Raw genomic sequence first — 25,013 nt, forward strand, 5'->3', positions numbered from 1 at the left:
GAACCAAATGTGTTTTTCAGTTCTCAGTGTATTCAACTTCACAATGATTTAGCTTGTGTTGACTGTTATATTTCTTTTCCTGGATATTAATTTATTGCTTTTTATCTCAATCTACACCTCCTTCACACAACTACAGCAATGTGGTACCCTTTTGTTCTTAAGTCAGGAGTATAGATAGTCCTTGACTTATGGCCACAATTGGCATTGGAATTTCTGTTGCTAAGTGAGGCAGTTTTTAATTATACCTGATTTTATGACTTTTTGCCACTGTTATTAAGAGAATCATCATGGACATTAAATGAGTCATGCAGTTGTAAAAGAAATCTGGCTTCTCCCATTGACTTTGCTTGCCAGAAACCTGCTGGGAAGGTCATATATGGCTATAATGTGACCCCAGGATCACATACATGCCTGTTGCCAAGTGCCTGAATTTTCATCATGTGACTGCAGGCATGCTGTGATAGTTTAAGTGTGAGGTCCAGTCATCTCTTTTTTTCAGCTGACCATCATAACTTTGAATGGTCACTGAATATATGATTTTAAGTTGAGGACTACCTGTAAAAGTAAATGCTCTGCCACCCACAACAATGGAACCATTCAGTATTGCTGCTTGCACGTATTGTAATGTGTGTAATTACTGGACAGCACTTGGTAACCCCAGTGTTCTTTCTTTCACCAAGTACCATTTCCTATGGAAAAATAAACCTTCTGTAGAGAGGTTTCTTTCTTCTTCTGTAGAAATAGGAGTGGAGGAGCAAGCAGGTCTGTACTGTACTTGAAACAAGAATGTTCATTATTGGAGGACAACAATAGCACTATAGCACTTATACTCAGTGCTTTTTTTCTAAAAAAAAAAAAAAGGTGCTGGAACTCACACATGTCAGACAACCCTCCTTGCCTACCCTACAAGGTTCCATCCCAAAAAGTTGCCGGAACTCTGTTCTGGGCGTTCTATGAGAAAAAAAGCCCTGCTTATACTTATATACTGCTTCACAATGCTTTACAGCCCTCTCTAAGTGGTTTACAGAGACAGCATATTGCCCCCAACAATCTGGGCCCTGATTTTACCGACCTCGGAAGGATGGAAGGCTGAGTCAACCATGAGCCAGTAAGACGTGAACTGCCGAACTGCAGGCAGCCGGCAGTCAGCCTGCAGTACTACATTCTAACCACTGCACCACCATGGATCTTAATAATCATGGATATTGTGATTATTGATCTTTTATTTAATGGGTAACCAGTCTCATTTTACTTTACCAAAACAAAGTAGTAGTAAATTAAGGGCAAGAACATTCATAGCTATTTTAATCCAGCATGGAATCCTACAAGAATAGCCATTTTTCTTCTTCCAGAGATTGAAATTCATTGTTAATATTTCTAGGGATAGAACAACTGTTATATGATTTCCAACCCTTCAGAGAAAAGTGCCACAATGAAAATAAGAAAAAACAAAGAGGAGAAAGATGTTATAAGAAGCCTACAAATGTTTGTTCAATTACATTCACCATCACTTTAGGTATTATATAACTGATTTCTTTCTGGAAAAGTGAAGCTTATTTTCCCCCTTAAAAATAGTAATGAATGGTAGGTTTATGTGAATGTAAGTTCACATTGGATTATTTGCAATCTTTGGCTGTGTGTAACAATGGAAAACTGACATCTTGGAAAATCTATTTAGAGTGTCAGGTTTATATTCTTTCCTTCCCATTCAAGGAAAAAAAATAGAAGTACAAGAAGTGTCTCCAGTCTTTTCTAACTACAGCACAGTTGACCATGGAAGCACCAAAATTAGGATGGACAGGTGAGCCTTCCATTTATATATTTTCCTTTACTCTGCTCTCACACAAAAGCAGTGGTGGGATTCAGCTGGTTCGCACCAGTTTGGCAGAACTGGTAGCTAAATTTTGCTGAGTTCAGAGAACTAGCTGAATGTACACTGCTTCCGGAAGTCCAGTCTAGGTCTCGGAGAGCTGGAGGAGGCCTCCCAGGTCTAGAATGACCCACTGGAAGTGCATGAATGCCAGTTCTGCAACCCTGTTCTAGGCCTCGGAGGCCTGGAGGAGGCCTCCCAGGCCTAGAATGGCCTGCTGGAAGTGCATGGATGCCACTTTCAGAAGTCCATTTTAGGCCTCGGAGGCGCAGGCCTGCATCCAATAAGAGTACCAGTTGTTCAGGTTTTTGAATCCCACCACTGCACAAAAGTAACAATAAGGGTTTTTTTTTGTTCATACAAACAAAACACATTAATGAAAAAGCAAAGATATAAGCCTAGACAACTTATGATACCAACTTCTACTCTCTCAAATATAGAGTTTGGCACCTGCAATTCCCATTTCATTTTAGTAGGCTAGGGCAGAGGTCCCCAACCTTTTGGGCACCAGGGACCAGTTCCATGGAGAGAGGTGTTTCCACGGACTGGAGGATGCATGGTTTTGTGGGCTGCTCACATCCCACAGATGGGGTTTTTCTTGTTTGTATGGTGTGGTTGCTGGCATGCCGCAGCCCTGTACTGGTTCACGGACTGGGGGTTGGGGACCCCTAGACTAAAAAGCTCACAACAGAAGATCTTCTGAAACCTTGCTGGATTGCCATGAGTGGCTTTTAATTGCTTCTACTTTGTATGATCATATTTATTTATTTTATACAATTATTTGATTATTTATTTATTTAATTTTGGATTTTTTTTTATCCCACCTTTATTATTTTCATAAATAACTCAAGGCAGTTAATATATCTAATACTTCTTCTTCCTCCCATTTCTTCCACAACAAAAACCTTGTGAGATGAGTTGGGCAGAAAGAGACTGGTCCAAAGTCATCCAGCTGGCTTTCATGCATACGGTGGAACTAGAACTCAAGAGTTTTCTGGTTTATAAAAGTAGTATCCAAATCCATTACAATTTTATTAACACATTAACAAATAAAATGCATAAATTGAAGGCTATAGATTGCCTTCAAACAAATCAAATCAGACAACCTTTTTTTATAAAAAAAATCAGGCTTTATGTATGTGAAAGTAAATAAGTAATGATTCTTCATCTCTTTATTCTATTAAAATACTGAATCAATAATGAATGTTTTTGCATGATATTTAAAATAACTGTAGATGTGAATGAAACTAAGTAAGAAATACACAGGATATTGCTAAAGAAATGGTGCAGGTCTCTGCCTGTTCTCCTATTATTAATTCTTTTCTTGTCATCTAACACACATACATACAGTACACATTATGCAATGAGGCCATAAAGCCATGATTTGTTTCTTTGTTTCTTTCTTTATTTCTTTATTATTTATTTATATGAAAATTGATATGTCCACCCAATTCACTCTCAGATAATGTAATGAGAGAGAAGATTTGTAAATCATATATATCAGAATTTCTTTGTGTTTGTTTCCATTCAATGGGTAAATTTTCCCAGTCTTGTTTCCTCAAAGTATGTTGTCTTTTCCCTGTCTTATTTCTTTTTCTCAACCTTGTCTTCCAGCTTAGTTTCTTCATAATACAATCAATCATAATAAATCATTACTGATTTGGTATTTTTATAGTTTTCTAAACCTAAATAGGCAGAGATGAACACCAGACAAACAAACAGAAAACAATATCTTAATAAAGGAACTACACTCTCACCAACTGATATAACCGGGGGGAAACCCCACAGTCACACTGATCATTTTACTTTGTTGGGAAATGAAACATCTGTAAACAAACAATCAAGCACAGAGAGCATCAAGAACTCCACACTTTAACCTTGAGCTACAAATATTCTCTTCTATGTTTCCCTTCAAATCCTGTAACAACCAATCATTGGAACCAAAAAGCAATGAGATTTGTAGTTGTATCAGTTTGAAGGGTACCAGGTTAGAGAACAATGAGACAATTTAAAAAAGTAATAATAACATGAACACAAAAAAATATATTACCTATTAGTTTTTGGAAGAATGAGATTATATGTACTGCAGCTGCCAAAAAAGCCAACACAGTTCCAGGCTGCATTAACAGAGCGGTAGAATTAAATTCATGTGAATGTTAATACCACTTTACACTGCCTTGGTAAGGCCACACTTGGAATACTGCATCCAGTTTTGGTCACCACGATGTAAAAAAGATGTTGAGACTCTAGAAAGAGTACAGAGAAGAGCAACAAAGATGGAGGCTAAAATATATAAAGAACGGTTGCTGGAATTAGGTATGTCTAGTTTAATGAAAAGAAAGACTAGAGGTGACATGATAGCAGTGTTCCAATATCTCAGGGATTGCCATAAAGAAGAGAGAGTCAAGCTATTCTCCAAAGCACCTGAAGGCAGGACGAGAAGTGGATGGAAACTAACCAAGGAGAGAAGCAACCTAGAACTAAGAAGAAACTTCCTGACAGTTAGAATAATTAATCAGTGGAAAAACGTGCCTCCATAAGTTGTGAATGCTCCAACCACCGGAAGTTTTTAAGAAGAGATTGGAGAACTGTTTGTCTGAAATGGTAAAGGGTTTCCTGCCTGAACAGGGGGTTGGCCTAGAAGACCTCCAAAGTACCTTCCAACTCTGTTATTCTATTCTATTCTATTCTATTCTACATTCATTATACGGTATATCCCACCATATTCTGGTATCAATAATTCATCAATTATACAAGAAGAAGAGGCTTTACCTAATTTCTAACTGGGACAATTTTTAATATTATGTAAATTGCTTTAATCTAAATTGTTGGTTCATTTTCCTTATGCCATGGAAACTTTATCTTAGATCTTGAGCATCATCATTTTCCCTTTGAGAAAAGAAATGAAATTCTATCTGATAATATAGTTTCTCTTTATGCTAGCTGTTACAAGCATAGAACAGCCACAGAGAGAGGATGAATAATTAAAAGCTATGACCCTTGAATTAACTAACCCTACAATGATGGATGTGTTGTTGTGAGTATGTATTTGTAGACTAGTAAATGTGCCTTGCATTTATCAATTCTTTTTTATCTAGGACACTACTGGTAAAAAGCAAACATTTTTATCCCCTTCTATATACTTTAGTGTATTTCATTGTTTCCCAAACATCCATTTTGGAGCTACAGTTCTATCTGACTAGTAGCATTATTTGGCAGACCACAATTTTTCTACCGTGTCACAATAACATTTCTTGGAGACATCCCAATTCTTTTCTTCACTTTTAAGTACAAGTAGCAGTGACAGACGGATGTGTTTTGGGAATCAAATGGCTCATGTGTATGCTACTACCAGCAAGAAAATGGATTTGATAGGCAATGACATTTCAAACCTTCATACAGAAACTGGATGTGTGACATGTCAATCATTTGCTTTTCAGCAATTCTAAATGTGCTAACATCCAATTGTTTCATCTGTCTGCCCTCACACAGAAATTACAGCATCAGTATTGAGGCCTCTAGATAAAGGTGAAGTATATATCACATATACTGAAGAGAGACAGAAAAAATGGATCATATAGTCAATTATATTTATTCATAGGTGAATAGTAGAGGGGAGCTATATGGTGAGTACCCGCATGATTAACTCCTTGGAAATAAGGTTAAGAACAAGATTATGCTACAAGATGGCCATGAGGAAGAGAAAAAAGAACCTTCATTTTTTGATTTTCAAAGAAAGAAAGTGAGGCTTTCCAAATTTTATGATCAATATTTTTTTATTTTTTTCTCACTGTTGAGAAAAATGCTCCAATGACTTTGATTATGGGGCAGAAGAAAACCAATCCTGAAGTACAAACCAGTCATACAGGTCCAGTATATGTCTAGATCAAATGCAGGATTTCTCAAGAACATATTGATTCCAAATCTTAGGCTTCCTAAAGCTTTATTAGTTGCTTGGAATTTCAAACTAGCCACTGAAGGAAAAACCCAATTTGAAGAGAACAGGAAGTGTTGTTCTGCTGATGGATCTATCTTGCTAAAGGATCTTCAAATGATCAGCCATACTCAGCGTGTGGTCCTCAATGGAACCGCATCTACATGGAGGGAAGTGTGTAGTGGGGTGCCCCAGGGCTTTGTTCTGGGCCCAGTGTTCTTCAACATCTATATCAACTATTTGGATGAGGGGATAGATGGGGAACTCATCAAATTTGCAGACGACATCAAGCTGGCAGGAATAGCCAGAAGACAGGCTTAAGATACAGAAGGATCTGGACAGACTTGAACACTGGGCGCTATCTAACAAAGTGAAATTCAATGGTGAAAAAAGCAAGGTTCTACATTTAGGCAAGAAAAACCAAATGCACAGATATTGAGCAAGGGGGTACCTTGCTTAATAGTAGTAACTGTGAGAGGAACCTCAGAGTCCTAGTGGACAATCACCTAAATATGAGCCAGCAGTATGCTGCAGCTGCCAAAAAGGCCAACACAGTGCTAGGTTGCGTTAACAGAGGGATAGAATCAAGATCATGTGAAGTATTAATACCACTTTACAATGCCTTGGTAAGGCCACACTTGGAATACTGCATCCAGTTTGATTACTGCGATGTAAAAAAGATGTTGAGACTCTAGAAAGAATACAGAGAAGAGCAAAAAAGATGATTAGGGGACTGGAGGCTAAAGCATATAAGGAACAGCTGCTGAAATTGGGTATGTCTAGTTTAATGAAGAGAAGGATGAGGGGGGAAATGATAGCAGTGATCCAATATCTCAGGGGCTGCCACAAAGAAGAGGGTGTCAAGCTATTTTCCAAGGCGCCTGAAGGCAGGACAAGAAGCAATGGGTGGAAACTAATCAAGGAGAGAAACAACCTAGAACTAAGGAGAAACTTCCTGACAGTTAGAACAATTAACCAGTGGAACAACCTGCCTCTAGAAGCGGTGAATGCTCCAACACTGGAGGTTTTTAAGAAGAGACTGGACAGCCATTTGTCCGAAATGGTATAGGGTTTCCTGCCTGAGCAGGGGGTTGGACTAGATGACCTCCAAGGTTCCTTCCAGCTTTACTATTATTATTATTATTATTATTATTATTATTATTATTATTATTATTATTATTATTATTATTATTATCTGGGGAAGAGCTGTTGAAGGAATCTATTGCATGGTTATTTTAAGGTGAGGCACATTTGACATTCTTTATTCCTCGTCAGAGATGGTTACAAAATGTAATTCTGGTGGCATGGGAAAACTGGAGCATGTAGCACTGAGTTCTTTCTTGATTATTAGTGCATTGACATTATTTATTACATAACATATTCACTATTGAATAATAGAGAAGAAAATATTTTGGGGAAAGAATACATAGAAGAGCAACAAAGATGATTAGGGGACTGGAGGCTTAAACATATAATGATCTTAAAGGCAAAAAACAGGCCCAGTTTCTCTTAATATCCCCAAGTAGAAACTAGGCAAAGGCCAGGTCTGTAGAAATGCAGATTTGATAATCCTGTTATGAAAGACTGAGGCCCCATTCATGAGCAAATACTAGCAGGCTGAAGCCCATTCACGACAAAATATTTTGAAATTCTTGCAACAAAACTAATAGCTAAAATTAGCAGAGTGATAGGATTAAAACCAGCAACCCCTCACTCATCAAATATAAGACATAGCCATCAGCCCCAGCCCCAGGGAAGCAGGACATGACCTTTAGGACATAATAGGATTAACCCACCGCCATCAGAATACAAAAAGGGCATACTGAACTTCAGGTCAAATTTCATGCCAAAGGAACAAGAAGAATAACTCCAAACACAAAAGCCCAAGAAGGTATAAAAATCCATCACTCCCAGCAATATATAGGCAGCTGCTCCAGAGCCACATGTCTTGTGGTTCTGCTCTTCAATAAACTACAGCCTTCTTTCTAAAGCAGTCTCCATTTTGTTTATTCCTGGCTTGGACTGGACCCTGATGAAGATTTTTCTTTCAGAAGACTTAACAAAAAGGATGATAGAACTGCCAGAAGAACCATTAGAGTTTGGGAGACAAAAAGCACATATTTTACGCATTCTGTCTCCTCCAGGTCCCTTCAGGTCCCGTCAGCCAGACAATGTTGGCTGGCGGACCCTCGGGGAAGGGCCTTTTCTGTGGTGGCTCCGACATGGTGGAATCAACTTCCCCCCGAGATTCGAACTACTCCCACCTTCCGGCCTTCAAGAAAGCTATTAAAACTCTCCTGTTCCGGCAGGCCTGGGGTTGATGTCCCCGGGGGGGGGGGGATTCGATTGGGACATGCTGTGTGAATGTATTCATTTTTAACTGTTATACTTGTTGTTTTAATTTTGTATGCTGCCCTGAGTCCCTAATGATTGGGCAGCATATAAATTTTACTAATAAATAAATAAACAACATTTACAAAAATACAAGACCTTCCAGGCAAGCAGAAGTCAATTTGGAAAGCTATTTGGTAAAAGAAGAAGGCCAGAGACAGATTCAATCAATAAAACATTTCTAAAAAAAAGATTTTTTTTCTTTCAACAGCACTTTCAGTAATAAACTGAAAAATTACAAAACCACAGACATCCCCCAGACCTGCTCCCAAACATTATACTGGGTTTCATTCAATAAGTTGAAACAAGGACACTAAGATGGAGTGACTAAAAGTGCAATAATGGATAGTGGTAAGGCAACAAATAACATCAAAACTGCTAATAACCAAAAAATAACATAGTGGTTGTTTTTTTGAATGACAAAAAAAATAGTTAAAAATAATTAGAGTTTAAAAAAAAAAGATCCCAATTACCAGGGTAAAAAAAAAAAAAAAATTAATCCCAATTACCAATGCCAGGTTGGACCATTCTGGATATTTTAGTTGTTTTGAATTCAGAAAATATGTTCCAGAATTCCTCTAGAAAAAATGAGACTGAAATATACAGGCTTGGATTCAATGATTTCTTAAGAATTTTATGACTAACGTAGCACAAAGAAATACACACACACACACACACACACACACATACACACACATGCTAAAATTGTATTGTACATTGTTTTTGCAACTATTTTTTTATATTTTCTACCTGTACTTTTCTGTAGCATCTCTTTTCTAAAGTGTATTTTAAACTTTAAAGTTCTGCAAAACAGAATTATGAAAAGTGAAGAATTCCATAATGTTTGTATACTTCTGATTTTTCTATATATTTGCAAATCCATTTCTCATCTGAGAGGCTATTTTTAGTTTCACTACATACTGTATATTAGACAATTCTTTTAATCATTTCAATTTTGTTAAATATGTGATTTCTCAGAATTTAACTGAGATTCCTGATGTTTGAGGACTGGAGCCGGAAATACATGTTTTACTAGCTGGCCATCATTTTTAGAGCTATTTGATTTAAAAGTGTAAAAATGTATATATTAATTTTTATTATAAATAATAGAGCGTTTTTGAGGCAGACTTGTTCAGAGTACTGTATATCGACAAAGTGTTCCAATGATAGGTAACATACAAATATGTTAGCTATGTATCCTTATCTGAAGTAGAAAAATTATTAGGTTTTCTACTGTACAAGGGAAGATTAATATTCTGGTCACAGGAACTGCTGTATACCCCAAAGATTATTAATGTTTGAATCCTTGGCCGATAGCCAATGTGAACATGCCATAGGCATTATCTTTCCGAAACACGTTTAATATTTCCCTGGAAGAAGCTCATTCAGCTGAGCACCATACATACAAGACAGTCCTAAATAACAAGAATATAAAATTGCTGGCCTGAGAATTTTTTTTTTTTTTGCCTTTGAAAGAGCTTTTCAATTAATCAACTTCCACCAATTCAGCATAGTTCTAACCTACTTGCATTTCACATTACTGCAAAAATTTGACACAAAGGGACTTTAATAACCTGAAAGATTTCCCAGACTTCATTTTGAATCGCTACATTATCTACTGTTATGATAAACTTGGTGATCAACAATCAGAACAGGGATCTTCACAATGATTCTCTCTCTCTCTCTCTCTCTCTCTCTCTCTCTCTCTGAAAGCAAAAAAATGGTTGTCCTAATTTCACTTTCAAATTTGTTCTCGTCATTTCCCCAAAGTAGCAGGAGCATTGTTGAAGGCACAAGACAGGTAGTACAAAATTAGAGGAAATAATCTGTCCATCACCATACTTCCATACTTTCTAACAGCCTTTGTGATAATGCTTCTCCCATGGTCTCTCACAGTCAAAAATCATTGTTAATAAACATAATAAGAAACAGAGAAGAAATTAGGAGGGGAAAAAAAAGGAAATGCTTTTTCCTTCTTCTATTCCCATCATAGACGGACCAGAATTCAAGATGAGTGTCAATGCTGAAATAGGCCTTTTGTCAGAATCCAATTATATTTCATCTCTAGTTATCAACTATAGAAAACCCCATTTCTACCTTCTCTAGATTCTGTCATATGATGAAGGGAAGGAGGTGAACAAAGGGGCTTTATGGCCCTCACTTCCTTCAGTACACTTCAAAGGGACTGGATGTGGATATCACCAAAAGGACTAACCATAACAATGGGGCTATTACCTTTCATGTAATTCTCTCTGAAGTCTCCCTCCAGCCGGCAATAAGGAGAAAGGGGTGGGAATGTAATGCCTGAGACTGTTGCTGGAAGAAGGGGGTGATTGGGTGGGGCTACTGGGGAACCCCTTAAAACCTTGAATGGGAGAGCTTGGACCCCAAGTCCTGTCTAGAACGCCTCTTAATAAAGGATGCCTGTTGGAAGAACTATTCCAAGAGTTCTGTCTTCTTAAGATGCAAAGTGGGGTGGATCCTTACACCTTTCATAGTTTTTCAAAAGCTTTGACACCCCTGTTGTAGATCCCTTCAGTTCTGAATTGGGCTTGTATCTCTAAACAAATTTCTTACCTTGGCTTAGGATAGTTTCAGCAATACTTCTATTGTTTAAATAAAAAGCTGGAGGGGAGGGGGAAGGGTAGAATGAGAGTAAAGGAAAAATATTCCTGGCTGAGTTCAGGTTGAAAGGCTAGCCTACAAAGTGTTCCAATTGTAAAATGGTAATTTAGAATGGTTTTGTGGATTGATTAGAGTACTGTCTGACCTTTAAAATGACTTTTCTCAAAGGAAAATCGCAAGGAGCATAGGGCATACTAGGATAAAGAAACAATAACCATGCTATTTGTTTTTGAAAGATGTAAATGTGCATAGCTGTCTAAACATTCTATTTATATATATATATATATATGCAATTCTCTATATAATGCCACTTTATTGTGAAGTTCTTTATATATATATATATTCCTGCATTAGTAGTTTTTAAAACTTTCTCCTATATTGTGCTTCTCTTTGCATCTAAATTGCATATCACTTTAGTAAAAATATTGAAATCACCAACTTTTCCTGCAAAAGAAGACGGGATGGTAATTATTGGGTCCAAGGCTAGCCTCTTCAGGGGGAGCACATAACCTCCTTGAACTTCTAAAGACTGAGCCATGGGATTATCCATTTCTTGATCTGAAAAATATGGAAGACTGGGTTATCAACATTCCCACATCAAAGGATATTTGAAATTCTCTAGATTCAAAAGGTCTTAAATTTAATGTTATACTGCTTACATATTTAATGTTATACTGCTTACATATTTCAGATGAAAAGTATTTTGGATAAAAACATGTCATGAAGATACAACCTAACCCATATACTCTCCTACAAAGCAGACCAGAAAGGAATTTCTATGTAAATCTGTTTAAATATAAAACTTAGCATTTTGTTTAACTTAATTTGAGATAAGATTGATCAAAATTTATTAAAATGAATATCCTCTTAGATTGGTGCATTTCTCTGGCTTCCTGTTTGTGCTTGTGGTGCTGGCAGACGTGCAATGAAAGCTCTCTTTTCGCCGTCTGGTTTTTCTCCATTGGGAGACCCTGAAAAGGGTCAAAAGTTGCTCTGGAGGGGCGACAAGCATGAGGAGGCCCTTTGACTGATCGTGGAGGGGCAGCATCCCCTCCATTTGATCTGGAGCAGCTCCTTTGGACCGACAAAGAAAAGATCCGCCATCAACATGGCCAATCACTAAGCTGTTTCCAGCTGAAAGCCAACATTACTACCAAGCACAACAAAAGCAATGTGAAGGATTTGGATGAGACCTTACCTTTCTTATTTCCCCAACTACCTTCCTGTGAGAGTGTTTTGAAAATTTCTTTCCCCCCTCTTTTGGAATGGTGGCGTTTGCCTACCTGGGGAGTTAAAGCTTTGAAAAAAAAAGAAAAGTATAACTAAACTAAATAACTAAACAATTGGACTTGCATCTTTTGAATATTTGGGGTCCCAAAGACTTCCTACTTCTACGGGGACCTATTACCCTGTCTATTTGTTAAGCTGGAAAAAAAGAAAAAAAGGGAAAAAATTAAACTGGATAAAAGCCTAGTTTGAGTCTGGAAGAAGATTGTATATGTAATTGAGGACATCTTGTGGTGAACTCTGGTATAGCAAGGAAATTTTTCTTTCACTGTGAGACCTGGTTACAGCTTAAGATTTGTCCTTGACACTATTAAAAAGATAAGAACTTGAAACCGCTGTGAAAACAACTTCTAGAAATAGTGGAGGTGGACATTTTTGACTCTTATTAAAAATAGCAAATATACTGAACCAAACATGGAGATTTGACCTATTTGAGCAACATTTTTTTTTCAAAACAATTTTTATTAGTTTTCCACTTTACACCAACACAGCTTAAGAACCCACATGGAAACATGGTGATCAATTTTTAAAAAAAAACAAACAATAACATAATAAATATATACACAATATTTCTTAAAATTCTCTCTCTATCTATATAAAATATTATAGTCAAATTAATACATTTTCAGATAAATTCATTCATTACTATGTCTAACCATCAACTGCATTAATCAATAAAAAGTTTTCAATTCTATAGAAACCTATATTGTTTCACACATTTAAACTTAAACTTAAAGAACTCTCCATTTATTTAAAAAAATATAATCAAATCCATATCTTTCTAAAACCAATTCATTCACTAATATATCATTTCATCCAGGTTATATAATTAAAAATAAAATAACATTCTCTATCTATTTATATTGTTATAAGCTCATTAAAACATTTCTAAAGCAAGTATTCATTGAATATATCACTCTATATAAATTTTATTAACCAATAAAAATTTACAAAAACTCATTATCCATCCTAAAGATCCTGTATCATGCTTTCTTAATTTTGCAAATATTTAGTCTTAAACTAACATATTCATTTACTATTCAGGTGCCCCAAGTGTTTTCTTATTTAAACATTATTAACTCCAAAAATAAATTATTCTCTTTTTCACCAATTGTCAGTTGTCCTCTGTCTGCTGCCAACAAACTCCAAAAACACAAGAACAAAGTGCCAGCAAGACTTTAATGCATTCAAAAGAAACAGTCAGCACTGGGAGCGGATTGCTCCCAGTGTCTTACATAGATGTGCCCCACCCTCCAACCCCACCCCAATCAGCAAGCCAGCATCTGGTCTGTGTAGATAAAAGCTGTAGCTCAAGTTCTGACTTCCCCCCCCCGGATGCATCAGCGCAGCCTCCGCAGAACCAGCTGTCCTATCCAGCAGTCAGTCAATGTCCTGCTCCTCCCCCCCACCAGTGTGGCTCTAAAGCAGATAGCTCCATGCTCCTCTACTGGGAAGTAGCTCCACACAGCAACCAGCACCCTCCCCCGACCGCTGGCAACACAGGATAGGTGGCAGCAGTGAAATACGCCCCCCCGACATCCAGTTGGTCACCTCCGCTGCCCAGCTGGCTTCTAGGAATTCCCCCTGGTGCTCAGTGAGAGAGAGAGGTGGCCACAGTGAGAGGCGGTCCCTCTGGCAACCGGCTGGCTTGCCTCTGACGCCCAGCCAGCTTTCAGGACTCCCTCGGCACCTGGTTACATGGAGGGAGGCGGCTGCGGTGCATGGCGGCCTCGCCAACACCCAGCTGGTCCTCGGGCATCGGGCGGCACATGGGGTTGGCACACAGCTGGTGGCTGGCCACCGGCTGCTCCTTCCCTGTCCCCCACAGGTTCGTGTCAAGGCCAGGGGCTTGACACCAATATTCTATTGTTTTTCACTGTTTCTTCAAATCTCCAATAATTAGTTCCATCTTTTCCCATATTTCTGTCCTTTTCTCATTATACCATCTCTAATATTAAAAACATATAAAGCCCTTTTAACAAAGTCCAAATCCAAATCAATCCAGGTCACTGTAAAACCTTTACCACCTTGCTAGAATCAAATTTAATATTTATATCTTATTCTGGGTTTCTTTCTATTCCAAACAGTTTTCCCTAATCTGGTCTCCGCCTGCCATACTATACACTCCAAAAAGAAAACTCCCATTGTGCATTTTGTTAAATTAGTATGAAGGTTATAACTAATCTGGGTAACTCGTAGCAAAATATCATTTCCCCTTTCTTTTAACGTTGAATAAATTTCACTTAAAATCCTTTCTTTTATATCGTCCTCTTTGATCGGGTTTTTTTCTTCCCATGTTTTTTTCTCTATCTCAAAGTCAAATGGTGTCTGCAGCCAACTTGTCCTTCTGAAGTGAGATACTCCAGTTCCTTATCATAAGTCCTTTGTCCATTAGTATCAAGTCTTTTTTCCAATGTCAATTGATAGTCCATTGTGGGTTTACTTCTTCCAACTCAGTAAGCTGAGCAGAAGTCTCTTGAGCATAAACTGATGTTTCACTTAATCCTTGTATTATGGCTTGTCTATACAAAGAAGTCTCCTTTGAACAAGCAATTATCTTCTCCGTATTTTCCAAAATGTTGTTCAGAATATACTTATAAGTAAGATCTACACTGGTTTCCTCCATTTTTATTATGTTTAAAATCCTTATCCTTTTGAAGGAGACTATATTTAAAAGACAAGCACAATATCCATCTCCTCCCAGCTTCCTTGTCATTTTCCTTTGTACAAAATGACAGCCTTTCTGGTGAAGAAAAGATAGCAAGTACAATGAATAAGTTCATCAGAAAATGTCCCCCAGAAAATAATGTAGATTAGTCAGATATTCAATCCTTTCAGACACCATAAAGGTAGAAAAAAATATTCTCAAAATATTATATATATAAAAAAACTTTCTTGAGGCTCCCAATATCCAAAAATAAAATTAACCATTAAAACAAAAATAAATTTAATCCTTTGAGCTTCTCTTCCCCCATTTAAAAAGCCACTTCACCAGAAAAGGGAATAATTCCAAGAAAAAAAAAAAAAACTTTTCACAGCCATACAGAAAATAGAGGTAAAAGGAAAGTCTCACTGAGTTCTCCGTGGTGGGTCCATTTGCTTAGCTGATCTTGTGGCTTGTGCTTGGCGCAGCTAAATGATCAGCCATTTTACTGGCCGATCTTTACCCTGTCAGCCCAAAGGAGATACTCGGTGCACAGAGGACGCCGCCGCTCTTCTGCAACTATCCGAGAAGCCTCCTCAGTGGTAGACACTCCTCCAGAACATCTTTTCGACCCTCTCAGGGGTCTACTGGCAGGGGAAACTCAGTCAGCAAAGGGACAACTCCCTTTGCCTGACCGCACTGCCACGAACTGGAAGCCTATTTGAGCAACATTTTAATGATGACAAAGGGGCCAGCTCCTTTGAAAAATTGTCAACTGGATGGTCTCCCTTGACTCAAATAATATGTGTAGGAATGAAGGGAGAGCCACTTGAGGATTTAAAGGCACTGGTATGGAAGCCTGCTTGGCACAAAAAGAAAGCTAGAGTTAGATGGGTCTTCTTTGATTTACAATGGAAGAGCCTAAAACTTTACCTAATGGACTAAGGGGAGACTTTAAAAGATATTAATTGATTTAATATTTAGGATTTAGATCTATTAGAATATAGTTTTGAATTATAATATGGAAGTTGGATTGAGACATAAAGGATATTATGTGTTAGTAAGTGATGAGGTACTAGGATGAGAAATAGAATATATTTGTGAAATAAGATAAGAATGTATTTAACTAAGCAATATATGCATTTTAGATATAATAACTACTATGTAATGAAATAGGGGAAATTTGGGTTAATGGCAAGCTAAATATTATGGATCTTAAAGGCTAAATTGGAGCACTGTAATTGAAATTCAAAAACAGGACATGATAAGTATAAGTAAAAATATATTGATAAATGTTTTAATTGATCGTGGTATAATTAGAAATGTATTAATTTGATTGTGATATAGTAATTAAGGGAAATGGAGAGGGAAATTTTGATGATGTAACCCGAGATCTGTACAAAAGATTTTGTTATTGGACTTTTGACTACCCAATCACCATGTTGCTTCCTAATTATTTGGATGTAAAACTGGAAAATTAATAAAACTTTTTTTTTTTAAAAAAAAGAAAAGAATTTCTATGTAAATCTGTTTAAATATGAAACTTAGCATTTTGTTTAACTTAATTTGAGATAAGATTGATCAAGATCAAGATGTATTAAAATTAATATCCTCTTAGATTGGTGTATTTCCCCCACACACAAAAAAAGGATTTACCAGGTGCTCACAGCAGCCCAGAAAAAAGAATACAACCTGGCAGTTCCCAGCAACTGGAGAAGGGAGACATTCCCACAGCAGAGGTGATAGGAAAGTGGGAATGAAAGAAACAGCTAACCCTGCTAATGTTGTTTATTGACTAGTCTCAAAGACACCTTGAGTTATCTGCATGAAAAAAAATTGGAAAATATCACTGTGATACTAGGACACTTAAAGCTGATTGGGGATGAGATGAGATGAGATAATATGTCCCTCAGAAACAACCATGTCTTCAAGGCTCAACAAGAAGTATGTCAGGATGAGGCTGAAGTGGAAGAATGATAACTCAATTGATAATAATATAATAGCTTCAATCATTTGTATTTGGAATAACTCTTCAAACCATGAATTTCTGAATTGAGAAAAACTATTCTCATCATTAAATAGCTTCAAATACTTCCAACCTAATAATACTGGCATGTTCATTTTAATTGGTTCATTAATCATATGAGAAATGAGAAAATGAATCTATCTGAACTATTAAACTAAACCAGAAACGTTTCCACGGGCAAACTTTTCTAATGATTTGTAAGATTAATATTTACTGATATCTAATACAGTTTCTGAAACATGAACCAGAAATATAAAATAATCCTCTATTTCTGATTGATAAGCTGCCTGTTCAATACAAGGAGGATCTTAGCAAATCTCTCACAAGTTTGATCTCATGCAGCTAAGGAAGAATGTTATATATTGGAAGCCTTTCAAACAAATAAGCATTCTTTCAAGGTAGAAAGGTTTTTATCTGTTCGAGCATATTAAGTGAATTTTCAAGCATATACTTCCCATATTTCTTTTTCTTATATTTGTCAAAGATATTATGGTTTTATGCTGTTTATTAAGATGAGAAACTTTTGGTCAACTACTTCACAATTATTAAGGGATCCAAAGATATGCAGAAGGGTACATTAAACTTGTGTTACATGTGCATTTCTTAAAAGGGTCATGTTATAGCAGCAGCTTTAAAAAATATTATATACTTCTTAGCAAAGGCAACTTTAGCGTAAGTTAAAAGAAAGAAAAACGAACACCAGGATAGAATAAACCAGACTGTTTAATGTAAACAAGCCTGTGGTTAAGAAATCACTAAGCTTTCATCGGCCATACTGCCGACATCGTCAGAGTTGGAGTAAAAGGAGATCTGGGAGCCAGCCTATATAACAACCTGCCTCTGTGCCCAACTTCTCGAGCACATTACGTATGACCACAATCAACGGGCCAATGATATACTTGAGAAGCCAGGCGCAGAGGCAGGTCGTTATATAGGCTGGCTCCCAGATCTCCTTTTACTCCAACTCTGACGAGGTCAGCAATATGGCCGATGAAAGCTTAGTGATTTTTTAACTACAGGCTTGTTTACTTTAAACAGTCTGGTTTACTCTATCCTGGTGTTCATTTTTATTTCTTTTAACTTAGGCTAATATGATGCCCAGGATTTGCATTTTTAGCATTTTAAATATATTAATTGTACATTAATACATAACAAAGAATCTGGCTAGAATCTGATAGCATTAATATAAGAGTTCACCAACTGCTTGCAATCTGGGAGATGTTCTTTTAGAAGTGCATCATTCTGCTTAATTGAAGAATTAGAGCAGTGATGGCAACTTTAAGATATGTGGAGTTTATGCTGGTTGGGGAATTCTGGGAACTGAAGTCCACACAATGTAAAGTTGCCACGGTTGAGAAATAGTGAATTAGAAGATTGGGGAGCAATCCACCTCTATTGGCCCTCTATTTTGCTAACAGTGATTTTTGTACACAAAGCAAAGTATAGCATAGTGGTGTGGCTGTTCTTCAGTTTTATTGACCAAGCAATCACTCCTTCCAATCTACACAGCCTGAACAGTTTAGTAGGAAGGAAACAAAGAAAGCTATAATATGCTATTAATCTTCCCCACCCAATAATTTTGCTTTTACTATCTGAATACTTTTCTTAGTTATTAAAATCTTTTCAGGGCTTTTAAGAGAGGGTTTTCTCCCCCATAGGTTTCTCAGGACATAATTGTTTTGCTGGGAAAACAATAAAAGTTACAAGGAGATATTAAATTAAGGTCCATTTTGCTTCTGCTAAATGCTTAGTACAGGAAAACAAATGCTTACGTTTATATGTCACACTTTACATCAGAGAAAGCCCACCAAAGGGGAAAAATGATGGAATGTTATTTCATAAAAAAGCAGATCAGGATCAATGCAAAATTAAAGCAGCAAACTATATATTTGCAATATACATGCTAAAATCTCTTTTGTGTATTTGTATGTTGTGTAAAAAGTCTCACATAGTTCTTTTAGTTTGCTAGACTGTGTGAAAGCACAGCTTCTTATTGCGTTGTGTATGACCTCTACTTACTAAATTTTAAGACATAAAGGAGAAATTAACACTTTTATCCTTGGTGTGATTCCCTCCTATCACTATTCTGAGCTTTGACTTGAAGAGTATTCAATCAAATCACCCCTTCAAATTGGATTTTCAAATTGAATCATGAAATTGATTAACTGTGTTGGATGTCTCTGAATAATTTCGATCCACTATCTACTATGGATTTGACAGTTTGAGTGTTTGTCTTGAGTGATTTGCATAGCCTTACTGTGTGCTTCAAGCTTACAACTCTTTTTTACATTGGTTTTTCCCATACAACCATGAAAAGAACAGAAGCATCCACCACCTCTTTTAAATTAACACAAGGTCCTGTGACATTCAATGTGGGAAACCTTAGTTAGTTAAAGTACGGTTTATTATTTGGTTGTTTCTTGGGTTTCAAGGCTTCCCAAGTCCCCCAAAATACTCTGCATGGCTTACAATTTTAAAAGAATACATAACATTAAAATGCAGAACATGAATACCCAGACAGAGTCACACGAATAACAGGTAAAACAATCACTGAGGATTCTACAACCAGCATAACTTCAGAACTGAGACTAGAACAAGATATTCAGAGACTTGCAGAACATTTGAGGGATAAGATGCCCTCTTAGCATGCCAATTCTATCAGGATCAGTTGTGTAGATTATTAAACAAGTTGCGTACAGGTAGTCCTCAACTTACAACAGTTTGGTTAAGTGACTGTTACAATGGCATTGAAAAAAGTGATTTATGGCCATTTTTCACACTTACGATGCAGCATCCCCATGGTCATGTGATTCAAAATTCGGATGCTTGGCAACTGGCATGATGGGTCCAGTTTCCAGGGATCACATGATCACCTTTTGTGACCTTCCAACAAGCAAAGTCAATGGGAAAGTCAGATTCCCTTAACAATCATGTTACTAACTTAACCTCTGCAGTGATTTTCTTAACAACTGTGGCAAGAAAGGTCACAAATAGGGCAAAACTCACTTAACACCTGTCTTACTTAGCAACAGAAATTTTGGGCTCAATTGTGGTTGTATGTTGAGGACTAACTTGACTTACTGCATTCAGGAAATGAAAGTATATTTAAGAACTAACAAATACATTTAAAAAAAAATAAAATCTGAGACTCATGACCCTTATTAATGAAGAGATCTTCCAAGAAAAGAGCCTTCTCTGCCATTGTCCCTGCCCTTATTTAGCTCTTGGGTGGGTCCCTACAATTCCAGCCTTTAGAAAGAGTGCTAAGAGCAATATATATATGTTTTCTGAGGTTTTCACGGGTGTTTGTATGTAGGTCTTTGGTTATTCGGGTTTTCTCCCACGTAAAATTGGAAGTCTCTTGGCGACATTTTGACGAAGTCTCATTCGTCATCTTCAGGCTGGTGCTTTCGGCTTCATGCTTCTAGGAGCAATGTGTGATTGTAGCTGTTTCCTCCTTTTAACTGCCAGTGGGGGTATGAACTGATTGGATGAGAGCTTGGCTGTGTTCTGATTGGATGGAGGTGTGTTCTGATTGGTTAGGAGCTTGGCTGTGCTCTGATTGGCTGGGGGGTTGGCTGTGCTCTGATTGGCTGGGGAGTGTTCTGTTTGGGTGGGGGTTTGTTGTGCTCAGGTTAGTCTGAGTTGCCGGGGGGTTTAAAATGGTGAGCTGCATTGCTATTTTTTGGCTTCGCGTTCGTGGTCGTGCCTCATCTTCATGGTGGGTGTCAGTTTGCTTCATGTATGGATTGGAGGGGTTTAAAGTGGCTAATGATGCAGCTGTGGTCTGGCTTCTGGTTTGTGGTCGTGCCTCATCATCGGTGTGGCTTTGGGTTTGCTTTTTGCGTGGATGTGTGGTGGTGACATCCTGTGTGGTTTTTGTGAGTGTGGGTCTGGTATCATTTTTTGTGTTAGGGAGTCGTTTGTCAATAAGGGCGGGTTTCCAAATGGCTGGTAGGCGGGAGGTATCATCTCGCTTGTTCATGCTGTGTGGGTGTTTTTCTATCTCGATGGCTTCTCTGATTATTCTGTTATTAAAGTGTTCAGTTTTGGCGATAGTTCTGGTCTTTTTAAAGTCAATTTCATGTCCTGTGATTTTAAGGTGTTGGACCAGGGAAGAAGTTGGTTCCTCTTTTTTGACTGAGTTCTTATGTTCTTCAATGCGTGCACTTATTCTTCTGTTGGTTTGTCCGATGTATGTGGTGGGACAAGTGGTGCATGGGATTTCGTATACTCCTTGATTTTCTAATCTGGCCACATGGGAAAGAAAAACTGGACAACTTCTTCATACACCTCAACAGCCTACACCCCAAAATACAGTTCACCATGGAAACAGAAGCTAATAACCAACTTCCCTTCCTAGATGTCTTAGTTTACAAGAAATCCAATGGCTCCCTAGGACACACCATCTACCAGAAGAAAACACACACAAACCGCTATCTGCATGCTCTCTCACACCACCACTCAGCACAGATCAACTCCGTAGCCAAGACACTCATCTCCAGAACAAAACACTTAGCTGACAAACAACACCTAAAAACCGAACTACACACTCTCACTAATGTACTTACATCCAATGGATTCCAACGAAATAAGATTACTAAACTAATCCAAAAAGAAACCCCCACTAAAACCCAAGACAGAGAACAAGAAAATGGCAAAGCCCTCCTCCCTTACATAAAAGGCACCACAGACAGAATCAGTAAGATCCTCCACAAACACAACATTAAGACAGCATTCTGCCCAAACAGAAAAATATCCACCATCTTAAGAAACCCGAAAGATAAAATTGAATTAGAAAAGCATTTTTTTTAATCTTGTCAAATCTATTAATAAAAATGGATAGCACTAAGCTAAAAGGAATAAAATAGGAATACACAGTCTTCTGCTCCAGGAGCGAAGAAAAAACGCGTCTTAGAGCAAAGAGACTAAGTCTAAAAACTGGGGTGTAATTGGCACAGAGGGGGCATTACTAAATTTCAGACTTAGTCTAATTGGAGCAGATAGATTAAGACAACCCATCCGTGGGTTCTCAATCCAATCATGCTGGAGAACTTCCTGTTTTTGTCACCGGTTCTGAGCTGCAGTTGTAATTTGTCCTATGCAGTTTTGTTTGGTTACTTCTTGTCACCTTTTGCAGCAGATGTCCAAAATGACAGTGAAGAAGATCTAGTGATAGTTGCCAGTGAAGAAGATGCAAATGATAATAGGCTTTGGAATGCCTTTCCAGCAAGCAACAGCTTAAGAAGCTTATAGAACTGCCTGCTCACCAAAGATAAACTGCCAGTGCAGCTGCAGTAGGAGATGATTTCCTGTTCATATGAAAAAAAAAAAGGCAAGCACAAAAGACCTTATTGAAATAGAAAGAGAAATTCAATCATGTTTTATTCCGGAAATTAAGAAGTAGCATAAAAACTCTTAGACACATGTGCTTTGATAAATTCAAGGATATTAGAAAGCAATCAGAAAAGCCTCTAACAAAAGGTTTAATGTACCAAATTGTATATAAACAGCCACCCATGGTAACTACTGCCTTGTCACAAAATACCCTTGACTGAATCTTAGCAGATAGTAAGTAACAGCATTTATACACTATCAATTGTTCTTCACAATAGCCCACTGCTTTCCATCTTCTAGCTAGTTCCTTACAGCATTTGGTGCTGCAGTGTTTCAGAGAGGAATGACAAAATGGCTGAACTATTTCCTTCATTTCAAATGCTAACATTAAGGCTTCAGCCATCTTCATTTCAAAGAAATACCCAAGCACAAAAAACTACATTCTGCAAAGTAGTGTGGGAAGTCACGCGCATCCCAGAGAAAAATATTTTGGCGAATATTAAAAAGGCAGAATATATTTCTGCAAAGGAATAATGGAGAAAATCTTAAAAAAAAAACTTCTCCCTCCCCCCCAGCCAGAAACTCAGCAGAAACAGATTTGTAGAAATGCAAATTCAATAATCCTTTTGGAAAGGTTGGAGCCAGGAAGCTAGAAGCTGATGAGATTAGAAAGACAAAGACTCCTAAAATCTACATCCCCCACCCAAACTCTAAAAACATGACCATTAGGACACAATAGGATCAAAAGGACATGCTCAAAAGCTCAGATCAAAATTCATGCCATAGGAACAGGAAACAACCAGTGTCATGGTTCCGATAGATAAAACCGATCAAAGGAACTTCAAGACAAAATTCTTCCTTAAAGAACATTTTATTCAGGAAACAAAGTATTGACACTACACTTCTGTCTGGCTTTGCTCTTAATAGACTACAACTTTTCTAAAGCAGTTTCCATTTTGTTTATTCCCAGATTGGACTGGACCCTGATGAAGATTTTTTTTTCAACACTAGTTATTAAATTTAACTAAAATTAAAAATAGCTCATGTGGTTGTTGTAAAAACATGTTTCATTATTTGATAGCAAATTGCAAAACTCATTGCAATCCACAAGACATGCGCCTCTGATGTAATGATTTAGGAAACATTTTGGTAAGGAAGACTCTTTCTAGCATCAATTAAGTTTTCTAAGTTAAAATAGTATTATAGTCAGTCTGGTGTAGTGGTTAAGATGCTAACTTAGAAACCAAGAGATTATAATTTCTGGTCCTGCTTTAGGCATAAAAACCAGCTGGGTGTGATGACTCCCCCTGGATGCTTCCCCAGATGTCAGCTCAGGGGAGGATGAACCGGTTCTAGGCACATCTGAAGGGGAGTTGATCAATGGCTCCAAGCAGCCTGGTGAGAGTGATTTGACTGAAGCACAGCTGCAGCAGGATAGGCCAGATGCTTCAGGTGGGGAAAGCATGCAGCTGCAGACTGTCAATGATGAGGAAGAGGAACTGCCTTCTGTACCTGATCCGAGAAAACATAGGTCAGAGGAAAGACAGGTACAGCAAAGATCAATGATTACTCACAAGGAGACTAATCATCCTTCTTGATGGGCTGCAACAGAAGCTGGCTATTTAGCACAGCAGACAGATGGTGATGATGCTGGGAACAATGTTTTCATTTCCTAGCTGTGTGTTTCTTGGTCATTGTGATTCCTGCCTTGCTTTGGATTGACACAGTGCCTTGACTTGGATCGTGCCTTGTGAACTCTGGACTTTTCTTGCCTCATGAACCCTCTTGTATTGTGGATTTAAATTTTCCTGGTGGATTTATTTTGGTTGGAAACTTTCAAGTGCCTTGTGGACTCATTGGCCATTGCTCTGTGGATTAGCATTGGTCTGCTTTTGGCTGTACTTAATTAGGTCAGTTCTGGGTTTCTGATGAAGGGAATTGTTGGGGAATATTAATAAGCCCACTAAACCACTGTTATGTGTGTTGAGTGAGTGGGACAGCACACTGGGTGACTTTGGGCCAGCCAGTCTCTCTCAGCCCAATATATCTTACAGGGTTGTTGTGGGTAAAATAGGAGGAAGAAATATTACGTTTGTTTGCTGCCTGAAGTTGAAGTAATAATGACAGGATTAAAACAAAATCTTTAAAAAAAAACAGAAAAAGAGTTCTGTTTTCCAAAACCAACCATTCATTTTTCATGGGTTGGTGGGGTGACATGTTCTCATTCTAGTACATGAGAATTTACTAGGATTTTAGGATGTAAAAACAATGGTAACAATAAAAGGGATCATTTTACAATGTTTAGCAGATGTACAAAAGAGTGACATGATTTTGAGTTCAAAGGCATACAGTGATTCAGAGGATTTTAAAGGTTAATATACAATTGAAACCAGATTTTTTTTTCCTCTTAGGACCTCTGTATAAATAGCTAGGAAAATGTCATGGAACTTTGTGTTTATACACAATAACTGTGGTGAGCTTATTGTAGGTGCAAAGACCGAAAGATTTAGTAGTACCTGCACCAGAAAAATGATTAATGAAGATAATAGAACTTATTGAGATGGCCAGATTGATCTGTTTGATTAGAGAAAAGGCAATATCTATGTTTATTGGTAGCTAGAAACTCTTTATAGATTTTTGCATAAAAGGAAAGAAAATAAACTTATGAACTATGGTTTTGACAATTAGATATGATAAATTATAGGAAAAAGAGTCACAGTGTAACTTTAGAGAAAGAAGTAAATCTACATTGGACTTATATCTGCCATAAAGAAGACCAGATGCTACTTTGTGGATTTTTTTTAACTTTGTCTTTTTCTTTTTGCACTTTTTTCTTTTTTTCTTAATTTCAGTTTGTATTAATTTTCACTCATTAAAATGTTTAATAAAATTGTATTTT

At 37.4% G+C, this 25,013-nt stretch overlaps 1 long non-coding RNA gene across 1 annotated transcript in view; it reads right to left on the reverse strand.

The window, feature by feature from the left end:
• LOC120313601 overlaps positions 1 to 13,323 on the reverse strand; it is an 80,720-nt gene extending 67,397 nt beyond the window's left edge. Inside the window, exons 1-2 of the long non-coding RNA XR_005558189.1 lie at positions 13,216 to 13,323; positions 11,260 to 11,378 (exon numbers count right to left, since the gene is read on the reverse strand). This is a non-coding gene — a long non-coding RNA (uncharacterized LOC120313601). The remainder of the gene's footprint in view (positions 1 to 11,259; positions 11,379 to 13,215) is intronic.
• Positions 13,324 to 25,013: the final 11,690 nt, after the last annotated feature.

Source organism: Crotalus tigris, unplaced genomic scaffold, assembly GCF_016545835.1.
Source record: "Crotalus tigris isolate CLP2741 ecotype Arizona unplaced genomic scaffold, ASM1654583v1 scf7180000018725.1201236, whole genome shotgun sequence".
Taxonomy (NCBI): domain Eukaryota; kingdom Metazoa; phylum Chordata; class Lepidosauria; order Squamata; family Viperidae; genus Crotalus; species Crotalus tigris.